This window comes from Canis lupus, chromosome 31, assembly GCF_011100685.1.
Source record: "Canis lupus familiaris isolate Mischka breed German Shepherd chromosome 31, alternate assembly UU_Cfam_GSD_1.0, whole genome shotgun sequence".
Lineage (NCBI taxonomy): Eukaryota > Metazoa > Chordata > Mammalia > Carnivora > Canidae > Canis > Canis lupus.
The window spans coordinates 15,686,248-15,708,896 of NC_049252.1; the positions used below are offsets into that span (position 1 = coordinate 15,686,248).

At 33.1% G+C, this 22,649-nt stretch overlaps 1 pseudogene; it reads right to left on the bottom strand.

The window, feature by feature from the left end:
* Window positions 1-22,202: 22,202 nt before the first annotated feature.
* LOC119877790 lies at window positions 22,203-22,275 on the bottom strand (annotated as a pseudogene).
* Window positions 22,276-22,649: the final 374 nt, after the last annotated feature.

A 22,649-nucleotide genomic window follows, 5' to 3' on the forward strand; every position in this document is an offset into this window, starting at 1 on the left:
AGTTGTTTCTTTGAAAAACACCAATAAAATTGATAAATATCTAGCCAGACTTGTAAAAAAGACAAAAGACTAAATAAATAGAATCACAAATAAGAGAGGAGAGATAACAATCAACACCATAGCAATACAAACAATTATAACAAAATGTTATGAAAAACTGTATGCCAACAAATTGGACAACCTGGAAGAAATGAATAAATTCGTAGAAACATATAAACTACCAAAACTGAAACAGGAAGAAATAGAAAACTTGAACAGATTGATAATCATCAAGAAATTGAATCCATAATCAAAAATCTCTAAACAATCAAAAGTCCAAGTCCAGATGGCTCACAGGTGAATTCTACTAAAGATTCAAATAAAGGATAATACCTATTCTTCCCAAACTATTCAAAAAACCAGAAAATGGAGGAAAACTTGCAAATTCATTCTGAGACCTGCATTACTATGATACAAAAACCAGATTAAGACTCCATTAAAAAATCCTGATGAACATGGATGCAAAACTTCGCAATAAAATACTAGCAAACTGAGTCCAACAGCAATACATTAAAAAATCATTCACTACACTCAAATGAGATTTATTCCTGGGTTACCACAGTAGTTCAATATTCACAAATCAATCAACATGATACCATAAGAGAAAGGGTAAGAACCATTGATCATTTCAATAGATGCAGAAAAGGCATTGGACAAAGTACCACATCCATTCATGATTAAAAACCCTCAATAAAGTAGGTTCAGAGGAATATACCTCAACATAATAAAGGCCATTTATGAAAAATCTCAGCTAACATCCTTAAAGTGGGAAAACTGAGAACTTTCCCTCTAAGGTCAGGAACAAGATGAGGATATCCACTCTCACCACTTTTATTCAACATAATTACTAGAAGTCCTAGCCACAGCAACCAGGCTACAAAAAGAAATAAAAGGCATCCAAATTGGTAAGGAAGTGAAACTTTCACTATTTGCAGATGACATGATACTATATATAGAAAACCTAAAGACTCCACAAAAAAAATTGCTAGAATTGATACACAAATTCAGTAAAGTTAGAGGATACAAAATCAACATGCAAAATTCCATTGCATTTCTATACACTGATAATGAAACAGTACAAAGAGAAACTACAGAATGAATTACACTTACAATTGCACCAAAAATAATAAGACACCTAGGAGTGAAACTAACTAAAGGAGATGAGAGATCTGTACTCTTAACACTGTAAAATATTACTGAAATAAATTAAAGAGGACACAAAGAAATGGAAAGAGATCTCATGCTCATGGATTGGAAGAATAAATATTGTTCAAATATCATTACTACCCAAAATAAACTACATATTTAATGCAATCCCTATCAAAATACCAACAGCATTTGTCACAGAACTAGAATGAACAATCCTAAAATTTTCATGGAACCACAAAAGACCCTGAATAGCCAAAGCAACCTTGAAAAAAGAAAAGCAAAGCTTGAAGCATCACAATTCCGGACTTTGAGTTATATTACAAAGCTGTAGTAACTGAAACAGTATGGTACTGGCACAAAAATAGACACATAAATCAATACAACACAATAAAAAACCCAGAAATAAGCCCCTAATTATATGGTTAATTAATCTCCAGCAAAGCAGGAAAGAATATCTAATGGGAAAAAGACAGTCTCTTTAACAAATGGTGTTGGGAAAATTAGACAGTCACGTGCAGAAGAATGAAACTGGACCATTTCCTTACACCATATACAAAATAAATTCAAAATGAATGAAAGATTTAAATCTAAGCCATAAAACCATAGAACAGAGCATACATAAGCAGGAATTTCTCTGGCATTGGCCATAGGAACATTTTCCTAAATAGGTCTCCTGAGGCAAGGGGAATAAAAGCAAAAATAAACTATTGGGACTACATGAAAAGAAAAAGATTCTGCACAGCAAAGAAAGCAATCAACAAAACTAAAAGGTAAAAGGCAATATATAGAATGGGAGAAGATATTTGCGTTAGTATCCAAAGTGTGTGTGTGTGTGTGTGTGTGAGAGAGAGAGAGAGAGAGAGAGAGAGACAATGACATGGATAGAGCTAGAGAGTATAATGCTTAGTGAAATAAGTCAGTCAGAGAAAGACAAATATCGTATGATTTCACTCACATGTGGAATTCAAGAAACAAAACAAGCAAAGGGAAAAAAAGAGAGAGAAACCAAGAAACAGGTTATACTTCTTGATTCCTGTGCATGGACTTTTTAAAAAAATGCTACACTTCCTGTCAATCTTACAATACTTAACTATCCTTATAGGAATCATCCCTATACTGGACTAACTTGATTAAATTAGTATATTCTCCTTCTGGGTACTGTATATTCCTCTCATAGCCCCCATCAGACATTTTGGTGATGAAGTAGGATTTAATATCAGACTTCTGCCTGAAGTACTCTTAAGTCTGGGAGAGTTGCATATATACTTCGCTTAAACAGTGCTAATATATTTTTTTCTAATTGTAGATATTTCAGAGAGTGTGTTTATGAGATCATTCATATGGATATTAGACTATATCAGAAATGCAACTGTAAGACTGTAAGTCACAATAATAATGTCATAATAATAGAAATGTCAGGCAATCATGACTGTAAACTTCTGAAATAGATACAATAAATATCCACATACCAGGGGTAAGGAAACTGAAGCAAAAAGAATGTAAATAACTTGCTATGATTACATAAATAGTCTTTAGCAGAATGAGGGTTCAAACCCAAACGGCCTATGATGTACTATGCTGTGTGTAAATGTTCTTGAGTAATGCTGAGAATGAAAAAAAATGTAAGTAGTTGCTGGAAAGAGTGGCAGATGCTGGAATAGTAAGATGGTATCAGACTCTTAGGGGAAGTAGGTTTTTACTGGGATGGAAAAGCATCACCTTAGGAGTGGGAGGATGCTATCCAACTCAAAGATAAGGTCATTGTAGGAAATGTTATATGGAAAAGTCTTAGAGGATAGGCATGCTTTATTAAAGCAAGAATAAGGAGACAATATTGTCAGAAGTGCTAAGAATTTAAAAGGAAAGCTTCCAGAATATATTAAAGACATGTTTGCTCTAGAATCCAAACAAGTAAAAAAAATGTCAGTAGAATGGCCAGTCAAGGGTCAGCTTGAAGAGAGCTAATGAACCTCTGAACAAATACATCATAAGAGATCAATAAAAACAAATTCATTAAATGAGGATGTCTTAATACCAAAGTGATGGCTTTATTTAAATATAGTTTGTACGCATTTAAAACAACTATGGTTATTCCCTATGCAAATCTCAATAGAAAAATTATTGAAAAATCAACTGCTATATACACTTGTGATGCCTTAGGATTCTTACATATTTTAGAATCTGCTTCTAGTTTAAGTTACTCCATACATATATCTGCAATTTTCTTATACTAGTTTTTTAATCATAGCTCTATAATACATTTGAAACATTGTATGGATAATTTCTCCTCTGTCTACTATTACTTTTTAATAAATGTTCTTATGTTTGTGTTTTAAATTTTTTAGAAAAGTTGAATAATTCTTAAATTCCAATAAAATTATATTAAATGATATTAGAATTCTATGAAATCTAAATTAATATAGATTAATGTACTATAGGGAAAATTGGAACATCATGTATTTTTCACATTTGAACTCATATTTCTTCATTTAGTCTATTTCTTTTATATTACTATGCTTACCACTTACCTTATAATGGCTATGGGTTTGGTCATCTCTTATTAAAGGGAATAAAAGTTAATAAAATAAAAGAATAAAAATAATTAAAGCAATTCATAAATGATTTTTATAAATATAGATTTATCTTGGTTATTAGGGATATTTAGTAAACATTTTTATATACATTTCTATTCAGCCACTCTATAAAACTCATTAATTCTAACAGGTCCCAATTTTCTTAAGAAATATATACATATGAATAAAATTATGATTATAGGGATACTTCCTAAAATTATGATTACAGGCATATTTTGCTTTATTGTACTTCACCAACATTGTGTTTTTTCAAATTGAAGGTTTATGGCAACCTTATCCTGAAGAAGACTATTAGTGCCATTTTTCCAACAGCATTGTTCACTTCATGTCATTGTGTTACTTTTTGTTAATTCTCACATTTTAAACTTTTTCGTTATTATTATATTGGTTATGGTGATCTGTGATCAGTCATAATGATTTGCTGAAAGCTCAGGTGATATTAGTATTTTTTAGCAATACAGTATTTTTTAATTAAGATATGTTTATTTTTTGTCCTTTTCCTTAGACAAAATGCTAAGGCACACTTAATGGGCTACAGTATAGAATAAATGTAACTTTTGTATTCCCTGAGAAAACAAAAAAAAAAATTTTGACTCACTTTATTGCAATATTTGCTTTGTTGAAGTGGTATGGAACCACACCCATATCTCCTAAATATTCCTGTATTTCTTTTTCAGTTGAATAAGTTATTTTAGAGTTATTTAACTAAAATATTGATAGCGTTCATCTTTGACTTCATTCTGATTTTCATTGGCATGTTTTATGTGTCTCACCATTAGAGAGAATGTTTTCCCTTTTTAAAATAGGTATTTGGTTTCTTATAATACATTTAACATATACCATTTTGTCATCTATTGAAGTAATCATATAAGGTTATATTTTTATTATATATTGAGATTAAAAAGTATATTAGTACACAAGTACAAAGATAAGTTCAAAATGTATTAAAGACTTGAATGTAAAACCTAAACTATCAAGCTCCCAGATGAAAACATAGGCAGTAAGTTCCTGTAATATTTTTTTGGACCACTTTTCTCAGGGAAGAGCAACAAAAGTTAAAATAAACTAATGGGATTACACAAAACTAAAAATCTTTTGCACAGTGAAGGAAAAACTATCAACAAAATGAAAAGTCAACCTACTGAATAGGAGAGGATATTTGCAATCATACATCCAATAAGGAGCTAATCTCCAAAATATATAAGGAATTTATGCGACTTAGTATCAGAAAAATAAACAATCTGATTAATAACTGGGCAGGCAACTTGAATATACAGTTGTCCAAAGAAGACATCCAGATGGCCAACAGACATATGAAAAATGCTCGACATCACTAATCATCAGGGACATGCAAATCAAAACCACAGTGAGATATCACCTTACACCTGGCTATTATCAAAAAGAAAAAAATAACAAATGTTGGTAAGGATGTAGAAAAAAGGGAACTCTTGTACACTGCTGGTAGAAATGTAAATTGCAGTCCCTATGAAAATCATTATGGAGTCCCCTCTAAAAATTAAACATAGAATTAACAGTTGATCCAGCAAATCCACTTTCGAGTATTTAACTGAAGTAAATGAAAACAGCAATTTGAAGAGATATATGCACCCTATGTTTATGGCAGCATTATTTACAATAGCCAAGATGTGGAAGCAACTTAAGTGTCCACCAACAGATGAATAGATAAAGATGTTGTATATATAAAATAGAAGATTATTTACCAATAAAAAAGAATGAAATCTTGCTAATCGTGACCACATGGATGGACCTGGAAGGTATTATGTTAAACAAAATCAGTCAGACAGAAAAAGGCAAATACTGTATGGCTTCACTTATATGTGGAATCTAAAAAAGCAAAACAAAACAAACAAAAACAAAACAAAACAGACACAGACTTATAAATATAGGAGACAAACTGCTGGTTATCAGAGTAGGGAGGTGTTGGGGGTGAATGGGATTTAGAGGTACAAACTTAGAGCTATATAATAAAAAATATGCAGATATAACATACAGCATAGGGGATACAGTCAACAATATTGTAATAACTTTACATAACTTTACATGGTGACTGATGGTAACTAGATTTATTGTGAAGATCTTTTTATAATGTATAAAAAAGTTGAATTGCAGTAAGGTACACCTGAAACTAATAGGATATTGTATTGTATTGTATACCTCAATAGAAAGTATATTAATAATCAGCTGATGATTAACTCAACTCTACACCTGAAACTAATGATGTACTTATATGTTAGTTAATTGAATTTAAATTTTTAAAAATGTATATTAATAGATTTTTTTGATATCTTTTGCAACACGTTGATGAATATTCTTTTAATGCAGCTTTTTAAAACACATTGTTAATTTCTTGGATATTTAATTTTTTTTTCCTTTTTATCTATGTCAGGTATTTTTTTTTTAATGAGAGGGGCTGATTTTTAAAAAAATATTTCATTTATTTATTCATTAGAGACACAAAGAGAGACAGAGGGAGGCTCCATGCAGGGGCCTAACGTGGGACTTGATCCCCAAACTCTGGAATCATGTCCTGAGCCCAAGGCAGATGCTCAACCACTGAGCCATCCAGGTGTCATTCTTTGTCAGATTTCATATCAAAATTTTGTTGCCTTTATAGATATTTAGTTTTAAGCTCCAGAAACATAAAACTCTAACTAATGGATATTTTCCCTAAACTATTGAAACAACTGCAATATAAAATTTTCTGGGATCAAGAAAACTAATACTTATTAATTTGTATATGTAAGAACAACAATCAGTCTTTTAACATGTTTATTTCATTTGCTTTCACATTTGATACAAGAAGAAACTGAGCTTCAGAGAGGCTGCATGATCTCCACAGGACCTGTTCACTAGTAAACCATGGAGCTCAGATCTATGCGGTTTATGTGCCTTCATAAGCAATGTTCTTTAAATCATAGCATGTCATTTTCCAATCCAGAATGTTTGGAAAAAAGAGAGAGAAAAATTAGGAAGCCCCTTGTAATGTAGAAGTTCTGAAGGGAAATAAGGTCTAAGGTTTATAAACATTTATGCTTACTTCTGAAATTCTTGAGATGAATATAGTTTTATACCCAGTGAAAAAACATGTCTTCTCATCTAAGTTTTGATCTTTTTATGCTCATTTTTTTCAGATGTTTAAGACCTTAAATGAAGGAGAAAGTTCTCCAAAATGTCTTAAAGGACAATGTAATTAATGAATTCTTTAATGAGTTAAGTTTTTAGAACAGTGCATTCTTGTGACACCGTATTGAAACACCCAATTAAAAGATAATTAGATAAATCATGGTGAGAAAGGAGATAACCTCACATCTCCAAGTAGAGACCATTGTGCTTCACATAAAACTTTCAAGGTGCTCTTTCAGCATCTTTAGAAAAATAGGAATTAAGCAAAAAGATAAGAATCATTTTCATATTAGCAAATTCAATTTTAATTATATCATTTTAAAATTAATGTTTCAGCAACATATTTGCAAGATTATTTATTAATAAGCTTCTCCCAAAATAGAAGATGTCTGTCACTTGTTTTCATTGTCATTTTGAAGTACTCATAGCTTTTCCATTCATTCATTCATTCTTTCATTCACCCACTTTTACTTTCAGTTATTCATTCACAGAATATTGAACCTCAAATGTGCACTATGACAGGACAGGATCAAGGCCTCTGTGGACAATATATATTTGGATTATATCTGTGATTTTAAAAATATATATTTGGGTTTTCCTCACATTTTCAAGACTTCAGTGATAAGAATTTACTGGAGAAACAATTTACCTAAATATAACTGCATTAATATGACAAAAATTATTTGAAATAGTCTTAGATATAAATTTAAAAATTCTTAATTGCCTGAACTTCTAAATAAAACTCCAATATCCATTTCACTTGCTGAAATTATTACAAGAAACTTTCTTAACCACTAAAAACAAGGAAAGAAATTAATCTTCAGATGGCAGATGATATTAGAATCTACAAATTTATACATAAATCATCAGACAAATCAAAGGAAAATAATATGCATGACTAAATCTATATATACATATGTATGTGCATATGTTTATATGTATGAATGTATGCAGAAGTGTGTTTTGGGGAGTCTATGTGTTTGTATTCAATATTTAATAATGGGGCCAGCAACTGAGATTTCAATCCTGGCTCTTCCTCCTATTATCCTTGTGATTTTATACAAGTACGTCCACTCTTGGGACTCATTTCTCTTATTTTAAATTAAAAAATAATACTGATTCTTACCTGAAAGATTTGTTGTAAGGATTAAATGAATAAAAATATAAAAATAATTAGCAAAAATAACCGTATGCAATAAACACTTAAACTTTAATTATTATGTTGTGTGTATTTCACTATGGTGAGACACTTGGCCATGCCCAAGGGTGGCAGGGACATAAGAAATGATACTTTTTTTTAGATCAGAGATTCTGTAAAATTACATTTAAGAGAAAAAGATCCCAAGAGAAAATCAAACAGGGATGGCATTAGTGGGTTTATTTCTCCCACTTGTATTTTATAGCAGGATGGATTTGCGTGATTTTATCTAGGTTGATACTTAGGTGATTCCACATCATGTTTTAATTGATTAGGTGGTTGCCTGATCCATGAAAGCAGATTTTCACCTTTTTTTTTTTTCTTTTCCAGAAACACAAACCACTTCCTTATAACCTGCTTTTCAACCTCATCTTTAAAGGAGTGGACTCTCCTTGCTCTCTCTAAGCCAAGCAATCCAACCTCAATCAGCCCATGAACAGGCATTTAGTGACTTTATTATACACAATTCCTGCCAATCTGAGGTTTCTGAATAAATCCTGCTATAACTTGCTCCTCCTCCCCAGTTTCATGTTATTTTCTGTTGGTTGAAAAACCTTTCTTGTTTCTGAATTTAAAAAACCACCTGTAGCTTGAAATAATCCTTAATCAGTTCTTCAATAAAATTCTAAGGGTTGGAAACTTCCCTTTGTCTTTTAATAGCTACATTTATCTTCTTTCATTGTTATACAATTTTTAGGTAGGTGTATGATCATCCACAATAAACATTATTTTCCCAACCTTCCTTGGATCCAGGATTAACCACATAACTAAGCTTAGGCCAATGATATGTAAATGAACATCTGGAATCTGACCATCTTGAAGCATCTGAGAGATATTTCAACAAACAAGATGAAAAAAAAAAAAACTCTTCATATTATTTTTTCATCTCTTCCTCATTCTTGCTTAGAGAAAGAACACATACAAGAGTGGACAACAAGGATTCTGAGGTTGAGAAGCACAAAATAATGAACTCTGATGTTTTACTATATGAAATGAAAAAAAATAGCAGTTATTTTGCCTAATCTAATAGATCATTCTTCTTAGTCAAAGAAGTTATTGTAGCTAAGAAAATAAAAATAAGTATCGGCCTTCTGACACTTTCCTCGCTTGTCCACTCTGCTAGAATGAGGTTGGTATCTGCAATTTTTTTTTCCAGATATCCTCATGGCTAACAACTTCACTATTTAAAATTATAACCTACTCTTTAGTGCCCCCAATTCCATTAATTTGCCCTACTTCCCCTCATTGTACTTTTTACTTTATTCCCTACTCTTTAGTGCCCCCAATTCCATTAATTTGCCCTACTTCCCCTCATTGTACTTTTTACTAACACATTAAATAATACTGTATCATGAGTGTACCTAATGCACTAAGATGTAAGTTGCACAAAGAGTTCTTTATTTTCTTTTGTCTCTGATGTGTTGCACATGACTAGTACAGGGTATGAGACATAAACCTCAACTAATGTTTTAGAAGAAAGGAAGGAAAAGCGATCAATCTAGATAGAGAAAACCACATGTTTAGACTATAAATTGGAAATATCCTACAAGGATATATATTTTTAACTGCAGGACGGCTGCAACTTAGAAATAAAATGAAAAAGGCATTATGACTTAAAGCTTGAAATATTGGGAAAGACCAAATAACACAGATTTGGGGGGAAACTAATGCAGGTCTTGTTGAGTTTGGGGCTTTTTTAGTATCATTAGAAACCAGTAGAAGGAGGTTATGGTTTGGATTATTGGCAAGAGAATAACTGAAATGATAAGCTATGAGATGTACTTCATAAGAAGGAAACAGAGACAAAAGATATATATCCATCATTTATTTCAACAAATACATTGACAATGTAGAGTTTAAAGTAAGAATAAACTGGATGACCTCAGAGCTGAACTATAGGTGTGAAGGAAACAAGTGTATAAATAGATCAGAAGTACAGATTATTATAAGATAATGGAATACCTGGATTAATTAGTTTTGTAACTTCCAATTTCAAATGATGGCAATATCCAGAGTTTGGTTCTGGAATGGGGACTGTGGCTGAAACGAGGTTGAAGCATTGGATTGAGGAGGATATCAATGGAATAAAAAGTCAAGAAAGTAGGAGATGACTGTGTAGCCTGAATATTTGGGCATTTAAGCAATAAACACTATTTTTAAAGGAAATAGCTAGCACAAGCAATAAAGACCCATTAGATTAAATAAATAGAAATAAAGGTAGTCTTTATACAAAGTTTGGGAAATTAATATGAAAAAATATGCATAGCATGTTTGAAAAGAGAAGTTTTAAAAGATAAACAGAAAACAGAAGTGAAAGCCTGTACAAATTTCACATTCTGAAGGAAATTACAAATCACTGAGGTTTATGAAACAAAATATTAATAATAAGCTATTAGAACAATATAGTGAAATATAAAGAGAATTTGTAGAGACCACAGAAACAAATTTAGAAAAAATGCCATACTAAACAAGAACACATAGAATTATCATGAGAGAAAGGTAGAGGCATAAAGAAGAAAAATAATTTTTACAATACCTTTATGACATAGCCATTATCTGCACTGAGCAGAAAAAAAACAAAAAACAAAAAACAAAAAACAAAAAAAAACACAGCCCAAACAGAGAAAGTAACAAGTCTTGGATTAAATAACAGATAGCCACAGAACCCTACTTCTTACCAGGCCAAGTATCTTTTTATAAACGTACATAAGTGGCCATAAATTTTACTGTTAAATAACACAGTTTGATGTTCAGACTCCAGCATTCGTTGGTGACTTTCTCTGAGAATTATGGTAAAGCAAGGGCACCTGGATGGCTTAGACAGTCAAGCATTCAACTCTTGATTTTGACTCAGGTTCTGATTTCAGGGTCATGGGATCAAGTCCCACTTGGGGCTCCATGTTCAGCATGGAGTTGGTTTGAGATTCTCTCTCTCTCTCCCTCTCCCTCTACACCTCTGCCACCCTTGTGTGCTTTCTCTCACTCTCTCTCTCTCTCTAAAATAAATAAATAAAATCTTTATAAATAGATAAAATAAGTAAAGCAATCAAAGAATACCTCACTTACTATTCAGTGACAAATTATAGCTGATACTATAATTACCATTGTCATTATCTTTACCACTCTTACTATTTCTGTACAAATTATTTCACTTATTTGAAACCCAGTTTTATCATCAGTAAAATGAGAAATCATATTCATGCTTGTGAACAAGGAAATAAGTTCCACCTCAAAAAATCATCATAAAGATTAGACAGGAATGTTTTAAAAAAGCACTAGACTTGGGATGTTAAAATTGTTCAGTAAAATCTTTCAAATCCTATGTAGCTGAATATATGCTCTCCTCCAGAGAATATTTCTGGATCTTTCACCAGCATAGTTTCCACATTTCTCTTATCTTTGTAAAATACAATTCCAAGACTTGAATATAATATTTTAGAGTCTGCCTAACTTCGCCATTGTTCACACTTAACTGTATGTGTTTCCCAGGGCAGTTTCACGCCACATTTAGCAGCTACATTGCAGCGTGGTTTCATACTGAATTAGTGCTCAATTAGAACTACCTAGTCCTTTTATTATTTTTTTTTTCTCATGAACTTCTTAAATCTCTACTTTACCTGACATTTGCTTAGGTTATTACAAAGAAAATTTTACAGAAGCTTGAACTGTGATAGAGTGGACAAATTATCTTTACCACAGGAAGGTAATTGATGCTGTGTGAGGTCAGTACTTGTGTTTGACCAGAATTAACACCTAATTATGATGTAGACTATGTTTATCTTTGGCCATTGCCATCCTTAGTGGTCATTATCAATCACTCCATCCACCAAGCTAATTCATCTCTTACTGTTAGATGTTAAGGTCATGCAGCTATCTGATCCTTTCTCCTAGAGATTATCTTACCATTCACTAGAAGTAATATACTAAACTGTGAACTTGAAGATCACTTTTAAAAATGTACTTCTAAAAGCACCATATGAAATAAAAAGAATGCATATTCTTAAAACAGTTCGAAATAAACATTTAGGTTATGATTAAATTAATACTTATTACAAAATGGAAATACATATTGCGGAAGCATTATGGTTGGTGGTAATGTATCTGTATTTAGACTTCTAGGTGTGAATTCACTAGTTTCTCTGTCTCTTAATTTACTTATTTGTGATATCACAATAATAATAGTACCTCCCACTTAGAAGTCTTATGAGTAAATAATATAAGCATCTAAAGGGTTTATAAGAGTGCTTCGTATGCAATAAATGTTAGTTACCACTACTAAAATGTATATAATTATCAATTACTTCATATTTAAAATATTATACATCCAATATACTTTGTATAGCTTTCAAATATTCATTTGCATTTTCATCTTAATATATCACTATAACTTTAGATCGAAGAAGTTTCAGTAATATTTCCACTGGCAATTTTTAAACTAAGTAACTTCTTTTGAATACTCTGTAAAGTTACTGTAACTAGCATTGCATACTCTAAGGAATATTTGTAATTTCTAGGTCAGAAAAAAATTAAGATAGGGCTTATTGCCCATAGTTATTCTTATATAACCTTTCTATCTTCTCAACAACTTTGATCAGTCATGCATCAATTGGCTTTGAAGGAAGAGGAAAGGGTTCTGAATTTTACAAGGAGAACATATCAGCACTTATATTTAATTTACAAAGTGAAGTTTTAAATATTTTTAAATGGAACTAGGATACAATCTGATTGAAAACGCACCTTCTGACATTTCACTTTCTTCAAATGCACATTCATCATGATGATGGATGGCTTCCTTAAAATGGTAACTAATTTGGTTTTCAATTGGAGAAAATATATGCTAACTCCACTAAAAGTATCTGTTATATGTTCTCTAGTCCTCATTTCTGATTCATTTATACTTTACTAAGTACATGAAATTCTCTGACCAGAAACTTAGCACTGCCTAGACAAAAGCTTTCATCAACTATGAAATAAAATGGTAGTAGTTTGGGATTCACCTCCACAGTCTTCCCCACCGTGTTACGTAACTGTACACAGAATAGGTAATAAAATGAATTTAGATTTCCAACATTTTTTGAGGAATTTCAAAGTTGCCCTTTTATTTTCAACTTTGAAATCTTTTATCATCTCTAAAATAACAAGAGAATGAGGATTTTCCCCAAGGATAGCAGCCCAAATTTGAATGATCATTGCTGTCCCAGTATGGGTTCAATAAACATGATTAGAAAGATGATACTTGAACAGAAGAGATTACCTATATGAATATACATATACTATATGAATTTGTAATCACGCTAACAGAATCTTATTTCTTTGGTGACAGTCTTGCAGGTCTTTGCTCCCCTTCCTTCCTCTTTCCTTCCTTCCTTCTGTTCTTTCATTCTTTCTTTTTTTTTTTCTTGCCACTCTTTGATTCTTTTTAAATAGGCAGAGCCCAGTGCTTTTTTCCTACTAGTGCTTTGGTTTTGCTAGAAAGTTACCAGGGGAATAAGTGTAATTCTATAATCTCTAAAATGTATATAATTCATAATATGTATATAGCTGATATCTGGGGTCTACTTATACAGAGTAACTCTACCCCAGTAAGTATAAGATATTATCACAATACACTCATGGCATTATGCTAAAACCCTGAGGTGTAGCACATATCCTACATGGCAAGTGTAATGATTGCGATCCGTCCTTGGTCCCTCTCTCCATCTCATTGCTGTGAGAATTGCCTTATACCAACTCACAGCTTCTCCTTTTAAGGAAAATTGCCCTTGGCCAAAAAGCATTGTCTCTTATAAAGGAATTGCCCAGAAAACTACAGCCCTCCCAACTCCATTTTCAACTTTGTTGTAGACTTGCTTTGTACAGGAATATAAGAGATTGGTTCCTGTTCCAAGTAGAACAATAAATAAGGTAATATTGGGCTCCTGAGATGACATTGTTGCTCATTGTACTTTCCTTATCTAAAACTGGTGTTGCTCAGTGCTTAGACACTCCATAGGTAAGACATGTGAACAAAAATCCTTGTTTCAGGTTCTCCCCTAGTAAATCCAACTTGAGGATTAGGTCAACACTGTTCCTCCATTCTGATTATTGAAATATATCCAGCTTATCTCACCATCATCTTTACGTCTTACTTTTACTTACAGAAGCCCAACCACTTATTTAAATGGAATGTTTTAAAATTACCTAATTTCCTAAAAAGGTAATTTTTGGGCAACCTGGATGCCTCAGTGGTTTAGTGCCTCCTTCGGCCCAGTGCATGATCCTGGAAACCTGGGATCGAGTCCTGCATGGAGCCTGCTTCTCCCTCTGCATGTGTCTCTGCCTCTCTCTCTGTGTCTCTCACGAATAAATAAATACAATCTTTACAAATAAATAAATAAAAGGGTAATTTTTAAACTTCTTTACACAGTTCATTTCCTTTGTCTCTGGCCTCCATTAACACACTCTAAAATGAACAAACCATCATGGAGTATTATGTAAAATTCACTTTTGAAGGACAAATACAAATAACTTACATGTAAATGGAAAGGAATTTTTTCTAAAAACTTGGGATTTTTTTTTCTTTAAGGATAGAACACGGAGATTAAAATAATCAGGAAAGCAGGGATCTATCATGATATATATTGTCTACCATGAAGGCAGTAGGTTTATGACAAATTCCCACTGGCAGCATTTTCCCACTTTAAGCTCCACACAAAAATTCTTGGATTCTGGAATTAAACTTGCTTATTGGGAACTCACTATTGGCATGATTCCCAGAATGGGCCCAGAGTTGATCTGAAGCAACACTGATGGGGAGAGAAATAATCTTAAGCGTGACAAAAGGACACAGTAATTTTAATCTGGCTTTATGGTTCTTTAGCTACATATAGGTCATGGATTCATATTATACAACTCTGGGATGTATCATTTATGAAGAGGGCAACATGGAATAGTAACACAGTAATCCTAGCCAATGTTTTTCAGGTCACAGTGGTTTGCAAGAGACAGAGACCAGGTTTGGGCCATATCTTGTGTGCACTGTTAATTAAAATAATTTATACAAAACAAAATAAAATAAATAAAATAAAATAATTTATAAAGTTCTCATAAACAAATAATTGTTTTTAATTGAAAAAATATAGGATAAATGAAATGCAAACCTGAATCTCAGCCCAAATTTGTAAGGTGTTGAGCAGGTCAGTTTTTATACCTAATGGTTAATTTTCTCATTATAAAATGAAAATTAAATATACAGGCAGAACACATGCATTTATTTACAATGCCTCCTTAATCTCCACTAAAATATCACTAAAAATATGAACCCCACCAAATTCTCCAACAAAAATAAGATTCCACCAGGACAAAGAGAATAGAAAAAGTGACAACAGTCTACAAGGAGTATCATTGAAATTTTGGTAGCTGGAACACTGATGAACTAGCAGCAGCTAAGTGACCAGAAAAAGTTGTAAGTAAAACCTGAGTGGTAAGGGTGTTGGAGTAAAAAAGAAAGCAAGTTGAAAAAGCTCAGGAAATGAGGGTACTAGAAATCCTCTTGGCTACAAATTAAATTTCCTGATTTCTTTCTCAGCTCTGAGCCTATTCCTATCCCAAGCCTATAGCCTATAGATCGAAACTGGCATTCTCTAGTCTTGAGGCAAAACAAACAAAACAAAACAAATAAAATAAAATTCATGCCTGAGGGCAGAGAATAGGTACCACAACTAAAATCTAAAAGAATATATACAAGTACAGGTAATAATTTTTAAGGCCTTATAATCTCTAGCAATTGTTGTAGAGTACTTGTAGACCACATTTATACCTCCTGGGCAGGAGATTGAATGATTCCTGTGTTGAAATTGACCAACCTAAAAGATTTAGAGATACTGATATTACTTTCTTACCCCATCTACTGCAGTGGGGCCATTAGATTTTCAACTGATCTAGTTAAGTGTAGTTCAGCAGTAGATAAGCCTGAACATAAAGACAGAGTTTTTAATTAGATTTTCAGTACTTTGCTGTTGAAAATATCTGAGAATAATGATATCAAAAAGAGGGTAGTCATTGAATCTGTGAAAAAAAAGAGGCTGCATTCTGGACAAAACTAATAGACAAAAAAGAAAGAATATTTGTGGTAAAGAGGGAGAATAGAATTATTTGGAAATTAGAAAAAAGATGATGGAAATTTAACATTCAAGAGAATTTGTATTCCAGGAAACTAATCCAGTAAGTATGAATACCAATGTAAAAGAAAAAATAAGGGAAATGACCATATTATTCATTTTGGAATTTCAACATCCAAAAGAAAAAATAAAAGAGAAGGCTTGAAGGAACATATTAAGAATTAATAACAAAATTGCTAATAGCCAAGGGATATAAATAGCCACCAAATTGAGGCACTGAGCTGAAGAAAAAAGACACGGAATTAGGAAAGAAAGAGCTGAATTGAATAGGGATTCCCAGGAATTAGATTAGTAAATTCCCTGGAAGACCAGGTGCAGCTGGGTTAGAGGAAACCAGCCTAGATTGAAGCAGGATGAAAAAGGACTTCTGGAAATGTAATTCTAAACAGAAATACAAATGAAGTTGATGGAATATGTGATGTCTTTGACTTTTCTCTATTTTCTTGTAGAATATGAAGATAAATGAACCATAGAGAATATGATGGCAGATATAAAGGACATTAAGCTTTAAGTACACAAAATAGATTACTATTAATTTCAGGGAAAACAAAAAATATGACAGTAAATGTAATCATAGTACAACACATAGTTCGGCCATATTCACTTTGAGTTTGTAACAGTATAAACATAATATTAATTTAACAAACAAGCAAACAAATAAAAACTATACTGGGATGATGACAAGAAAAAGTGTTACACCTAACCATTCATAGGGGCGGGCAAGGAGACAAGGGAGAAATGTAAGAGAACAGAATGTTCTTTTTCCAAAGAGATTAAGTCAATACTTAACATCTAAAACTGAAAAAAAAAAAAAAAAACCCACAAAAACAGATATATGAATGTTACTTAAAAATCTTTAGGTAAATCACAAAAGAAAGACTTAAAATCTTGAAAGTGGTTGTCTCTTAAGAGGAAAATTGGAAAAGAGGCTTGGTTTAGGGACTGGAGAAGTCATCCCAACTTAATTATGCTTGAATTTTTAACATACAGATATTTCTTTGATAAAATGATAATAATATGAAAATACTAATTATGTTAATAATGTCAAAAACTTAACTTTTAAAATATAAGCTTATATTATTATAAAGAAGACTAAGAAAAGTACAGTAGTTTCTGCCTAGATTTTTGCCAGTCACTATAAGTTGTCCTAATTTGCATTCTCATCCTCAGAAAGGAACAGTTTAACTGCATTTATATGTATGCCATTAAATGAAATTCAAATTTCTTGTCTTATAACCAAAGATAGGAGCTCAAACGCAGGGTTGTTAAGTCTAGTGTTAGAAAATAGGCAGAACACAAGTATAGGAACCTTCAGTAACACTGCTTTAAAAAATTGACACAGTTCTTAGGTGACAGTGACTAGAAAATGTATATGAGGCATTCCTAAAAAAGTCTTCTTTCTGAGGAAAGTAAAAATAATATTCCTAAAGCAAAGGAGTGAATTTTAGAAAGCTGGTCAGAACTAAGATGATATTTCAGTGAGTATGTAACTAGAAAAGCTAGCTCGTTTGCTGAAGGTCAAAATACACAGGTGACATTAAGGTTCATGAAGGATTTCTTGGAGTAGGTCAGGCTCTTGGACTAAGAGGAATCCTCATTATCAGTGATAAAACAGTTGTATTTCACAATGAGCCAATGTCCGTGAGCAATGGTCAAACATTACAAAAGTAAAATGACAATTGCAAGATTGAGGATTCTTATCTGTAGCCTCAAAGATCTTCAGGGAGATGACATCCAGTATCTTAGATTGCTCTCAAGAAAGTTACCATGGGCAGCCCTGGTGGCTCAGCGGTTTAGCGAGGCCTTCGGCCCAGGCATGATCCTGGAGACCCCGGATCGAGTCCCACCTCGGGCTCCCTGCATGGAGCCTGCTTCTCCCTCTGCCTGTGTCTCTGTCTCTTTCTATCTCTCTCTGTCTCTCTCTACTTTCTCTCTGTGTCTCTGATAAGTAAATAAAAAATCTTAAGAAAAGAAAAGAAAAGTTACCATAATAGTGTGTGAAGTGAGATTTAGCATTTGGTATCTGTAGAGCACAAGATTCTTCTATTGGTCCTACTGTCTCAGCAGAAATCTCAAGAGGTTCAGTGTAGCTTGAAACAAGGTAATTAGTCTACTCCTCTCCTCAAAGAGTTGTGTTATCATTTGGGAAGTAGATCATGGGATGCATTTTGCTTGGGGTCGCTTTTGGCAGTCTACATCCTCCTAAGAGCTGGAAGGCTGAACAAAGGAAATCTGATATACGTGAAGGTAGTATTTCAGAATAATTAAAATTAGAAGCCATGAGGGACACCTAGGTAGTTCAGCGGTTGAGCATCTGCCTTCAGCTCAGGGCGTGATATCGGAGTCCTGGGAACGAGTCCCACATCGGGCTCCCTACGTGGAGCCTGCTTCTCCCTCTGCCTGTGTCTCTGCCTCTCTCTCTATCTCTGTGTGTCTCTCATGAATAAATAAATAAAACCTTAAAAAAAAAAAAAAGAAACAATGAAAACATTCCGGTTGAAGACTACAGAAAACACTAACTCAACTGATAATATTTTACAAATTAAAAAAAGGTCTATCATTGGATGACGAATTCAGAGGATTGAAGTTAGAATTAAGTGCATTATTTAATTCATCTTTAAAAAATATATTGTTAACACATCTTAGAAAAAATACAACAATATGTGAGACTAGGGTTTTTCTCTCTTTTACTCTTCCAACTATGTATGACATGACATGAATGCATTGATTTTGTGTAAATACACGGAACTGTACACTAAAGATTTATATACATTTCTAGAAGTATATTATACCTCAATATTTTTTTATTTAAAGGTAAAAAATAAGAGATAAATTTTTAACAAGCCAAATTTGCACTGCACACCTATTTTTTGGCTAGAGAAGGATAGGTCACATAATTAATTATATTCTAGCAGCTAGCCTCCAGTGGGGAAGAGGTAATTTACCCAGGAGGAAATTACACTGCTGTTAAAAAGCCATCATTATGTGGCATTGATGACAAACAAACAAACAAAAGAACAAATAATCACTATATGGAAAAAAGCCATTTATATACAGTGTTCCCCACTGAAAATGCCATTCATATTCTTCTTCAAAATGTATTACAATTAAAGAAATAGTTAATCAAAACTAATAACTATAAAGAGAACATAAGGCATTCTAAAACCATTCATATTAGTTAAATATTTGTTAAGTTTGTATAACTAATAGCATCTGAGGAAAAATAATTTTTGATGGTCATTAGAGCTAGAATGCAGATAAAGGAAATGGAAGATGGTACTAAAGCCCAAATAGTCCATAGAGAAGGAGAATAGACATCATCAAATTCCTCATTTAACAAGTAAAACAGTAAAGGTGAAAAAATTGTAGACTGAAATACCAATATATTCTAACAAAAGTTTTTTAAAGATTCCTTGAAATTTTCCAACTTCTGCAAGAAGTTCAGACATGCTAATAGAGGAGAGAGGGAAAAGAGAATTATTCTAGCTCTCCAAATCAAATAGGGATTTCAGAAAGAACAACCAAAAGAAGAGAGGAAAATAAACAATTGATATTCTTTTTAATTTGATAACAATAAAAAGTCATAAACTTTCAATCAAAATGCCCAAATGAACCCCAAACAGTACCTGGGTATGTTGCTTAGAATATCATCCTTTTGAGATTCCTGTCTTAAAATTTCTGTCTACTTCTAGTGCATAGGAAGCTGGGCCCTGGACAGGATGACTCAGCCATGACTAAGACTAGATCCATTTGCCTTGGGCCCCAAGGAGGATATTCCCTGGCCTCTTTCCCAAGCCACAGCTCACTAATACATACATATATATCAAGCAGTTCTGAGACTTAAGTCAGTATGACCAGTGTGGTCAGTAAGGTACTTTTTCTGTGGGTTTGCATGACAATGGATCACTGGGATGACATCGTCCTGGTGATTCGGAGTGACTCTCAGGCAAGTCAGAATCAAATTCTGGACCACAGAATTCTGGACTACAGTCTATTCCTGACTCTTGGACTTGAGCCACGTGTGAGCTGTGATTCAGCTCTGTTACATCCATATTCCAACCACATTACTGCTTCTGGTCTATAGCACCAGAAAGTTTCAGGGGCAGCTGCAGGCATCTTTTGCCCTGTGTCTTCCCCAATCTGCCATTGGAACCCAGGGAAGTCACCCCAACACCTGCTTCAGGTGCCTTGTCAGTGTCAGTCTTTCCTCTGGTGATAGCCGGCTTTATCTAGTCTGAAGTCTTTGAGACCCTGTCACACTCAACAATAATAAGTGCCACATCCAATTGATTTCCTCTCTTTCCTTTCGTCCATTCAGTAGTGTGGTGACAGTATGATCTACTGGGTAAATATTAATCCATGCTGGAGAAGAGATGGACAGTCATTATGAAAATGGGACTATTTTACTGGATCTGTCAATGGGCTCTTTGCTTTTCCTTTCCAGAGTTGGCTTAGCATTGATGGATTGTATTCTAGGAATGCAACGATCACAAGCTGAGTTCAAGATGACGTGGTTAGAAAATGGGCTATTAAGATTTATGTTATAAAAACCCCTACTGTAAATTTGACATAACCATAACAATCTCTTTCCTTCACCTCCAATCTCCCTCTTTTCCCCTCTTTATTTTTATTACATTTTACAACAATAAATAAAGGCTTTCAGGCATGAGATAATTGTGTAAAATTAATTAACTTTATTAATAAAACTAAACTTTTATTAAAAACTAAAACTTTAAGTGGTGAGAATATAATGTAGCAAATTGGAAAAGATGAAGGTGGAGAGGTGAGAAACAATATGTATATGGACGTGTCAGCTTGGGAGAAGACATTATTTGGGAGATTGCATTCCACCCCTCACCAACTCTTTGGTAAAGAAATCCCTTATTGAATGGAATTATATATATACACACACATATAGAAGATGGAAAAGTATTATTTGTTTAAAGACGAAGGGAAGATGTTGCATACATATTTCAAGTTTTAAAGATGCCAAGAAAGCTTGCTAGGAAAACGGAAAGTGTTGAATTAAGATCATTTTAATACATTTATGTTTATTTGTTTTTTAAAATATTTTATTTATCTATTCATGAGAGACACAGAGAGAGAGAGAAGCAAAAACACAGGCAGAGGGAGAAGCAGGCTCCATGCAGGGAGCCCGATGCGGGACTCAATCCCGGGACCCCAGGATCACGCCCTGGGCCAAAGGCAGCACTAAACCACTGAGCCACCCAGGCTGCCCACATTTACGCTTATTTGAACAAATAATATTTCTCCTTTTTACCAAAGACTGAACCACAGTCTGTCCTGTCCTGGCAGTAGATTAGCTAAGGGACTAGCATGATGAAAAACAGTTGACTATTGCAGTAATCTAAGGGAGAGAACATGAGTTTTCATCTCTGACATTGGTCATAGGAATAAAAAAAAAAGAATGAATTTGAATAAGGTGTAATTCAGTGGTGGACTGGACATGAGGTTTGGTAAGAGTGGGATTTTGAATAGGTCTGAAGTTTCCAGACTGGCCAATTATTATTGTCACCAAGATAAGGAACTACTCATTCTCTTTTATCCACTACACAGCTGACAGTACCAACTCTCACACTTAAACAAATATTGAAATGAGTTGTAGATTCAGCCCAACTAGAGCTGGTCGCATTCCAACTAAAAGAAGAAGCTAATACGAGTTTGTTTCTTGGAAGTAGGGTTAAAGATGGAGCAGGGGGAATGAGAAAGAGAGCTTTTTGAAGTCATATTATTTAGTCCCTTTCATATGCATTACTACTATGAAAAATTTAATCTAAAATAAAAAGAATGAATAACATGAAGATACAACTTTATCCTTTATTCCACTTTTAAGTCATTTACCATTATTCTAACCAAAGTGCGTATTACATTTGTAGGCAGTAAATAAAGAATACATTAACTAGAAGTTTGTTTATGCTTGAAAAATATTCTAGTAACAAACTATAGAAATGATCCCTGAAAGTATAGTCTTTATGCTTGAAAAATATTCTAAACGTGTCCAGATTCACATAGAAATCTATAACCAAATAAATTTTGTAGTACATATCCTAGGACGAGTTTGAAGATGTATGACCATATAGGGAAAAAATACTAGATGAGAACAAGTGAACTTGCTTTTTTTTTTTTTTTTTTTTATGCAGGAAGATATGCTGAATCCACAGAGAAATATTTATGGAGGAAAAAAAATGTTTTCAAATTTGTTGATGAAATTTTCAGCCTCCAAGAGTCTGTACCATTGATGTTCCCACATTTCAAAGACTAAATACCAAATATTTAATGTATGAAAAATTTAACTGACATAAACTATTTTACATTAATATTTATTTTAAAAAGGCAGTACTAGAT